Source organism: Sceloporus undulatus, chromosome 1 (genome assembly GCF_019175285.1).
Source record: "Sceloporus undulatus isolate JIND9_A2432 ecotype Alabama chromosome 1, SceUnd_v1.1, whole genome shotgun sequence".
Taxonomy (NCBI): domain Eukaryota; kingdom Metazoa; phylum Chordata; class Lepidosauria; order Squamata; family Phrynosomatidae; genus Sceloporus; species Sceloporus undulatus.
Window position 1 is genome coordinate 165,033,082 of NC_056522.1, and position 2,026 is coordinate 165,035,107.

The window sequence follows — 2,026 nt, forward strand, 5'->3', positions numbered from 1 at the left end:
AAAATTTTATTTATATACCGCCCTTCTAGAAAATCAGGGCGGTATATAAATAAAATTTTATTATTATTATTATTATTATTATTATTAACCAAGAGGAATTCTAGATAGGACTAGACTATATGCAGATGGTAGCCAGTCCCCCACAATTGATAGCATAAGTGTTAGATGGGGATGGTAGCTACATGACCTGTGGAGTTTCTTTGCCTTATATCTTTCGCTTGGTAATTTCAGTCTTTAGCGTTTAACATGGATATAGGAATCCGACCCTGGTTTGCAGAGGCCCAAGCTAGGCTCAGTTTCCTTCTGGGTGACATATTTTCCTGGTTTTATCCTAGGCTGGTAGAGAATTCCAAATTATGCCACAACCCAAAAAGTGACTGACAGTGGTGGCATCATAAGTTGCTATTAAGACACCAACCAATGTATTTGACCATATCATAGCTAGCAGTGCCACTTTTAAACCACTTGCAATTATAAAAATACTATTATATTTCTCCAGAACAATGCTATATGTACCATTTTGGTTTTTTAATTAGAAAAAGGCATTTTAAAATAATGTTTGTTCTCCTTTGACACCAAAGAACATATTGGTTAAAGTGGTGTGAGGGATGTCCACAGCGTTATTTTTATCATCTGGGTAATGTTATGTGGAGTGGTGACTCAAATCCATGTCAGTGACTCTGAACAAGAAGAGGGCATGAAAATTATTCTAGTGTAAAAAGATGTGGCTCCATATATACTCTGTGTGTGTGTGTGTGTGTGTGTGTGTGTGTGTGTACACACACCATAAGAAAGTGTGGTATTTTTCATTCAGTGGAGACCAAAAGCTTTCCAAATGTAACATGCATCTGCTGTTGTAATAAATGGGTTTAGTGTTAGGATTATGGTAATCACTTCTAATTATTATCATCCTACAGGTTTACTTTCTGATACCTGTTACACTCTCAATAGGAATAATTTCAGTTTTTCAAATACCAGCTTTCTTCAATGACAATAACCTGTTGGCTGTGTTCCTACTTCTCTTCTTGTTTGGGTAAGGATTCCCCCCCCCCCCAGTTTTACTCAAGCTGAATTTAATTCTCCGTGTCCCTCACTGTGATAAGTACAAGGGCACTAAGTATCTACTCTATGAGTATCCCAGTCTTCTGGAATTATGGTATTTTTGGTTTTCTCAAAAGGGTTTAAGGGCCATTTCACACTACACAATTATAGCATTGTGGTTATACTTTTTAATTCTCAAGGCAACATCCTATAAAATCCTTCCTTGCATGGTGCTATAACAGTGCATTTTCAGTCTGGAGAGGAGGGCATTTTGTATTCTTAGCCAGGAAGCTCCAAATCGCAGAATTCCAGAGGATGTTGCTGTGGCACTTAAGATGGAATCATGGTACTATAACAGTGTAATGTGACAGAGCCCTAAGAAAAATGCTCTGGATCTGACAAAGATCTATGCATTGCCTTGTTGTCTTCTACAGAAAATCATATGATAACTTTTTCCAACAGTCTTAATTTACCTTCTCTGCTTGTTACCGCAGTGGTTTGATGTGAAACAATTGTAATGAATGCAGGTGCTGCCTGTCAGACTTCTGTTTCATTCAGATCATAACTAATAATCAGTAGCAATTCAAGCAAGGTTCATAGGCCTAATCTTATTGATTAACCCCAACTACATTAGATCATTTAATCAATTTATTATTTTCTGAGGGTGAATTTACATTGTATAAATAATGCTGTTGGACACCACTTTTAAGTGCTGTAGCACCATCCTATGGAATCCTGAAAACTGTAATTTTATAAGGTCTTTAGCTTTCTCTGCTAAAGCCTAAGTTTCTGTAGGAGACAGCCATGGCAGTTCTGTGAAACTGCATTATTTCAACAATATAGGTGCACACTAAGGAGATTATCACATTCATGGTAAAGCAACTTATCACCTTTAATTTTAAAAGCAGATGTTATTGCACTCAGCCGTGGATGGATGAGTGCAATAACACCTGCTTTTAAAATAAAAGGTGACTTTATCCTGTCA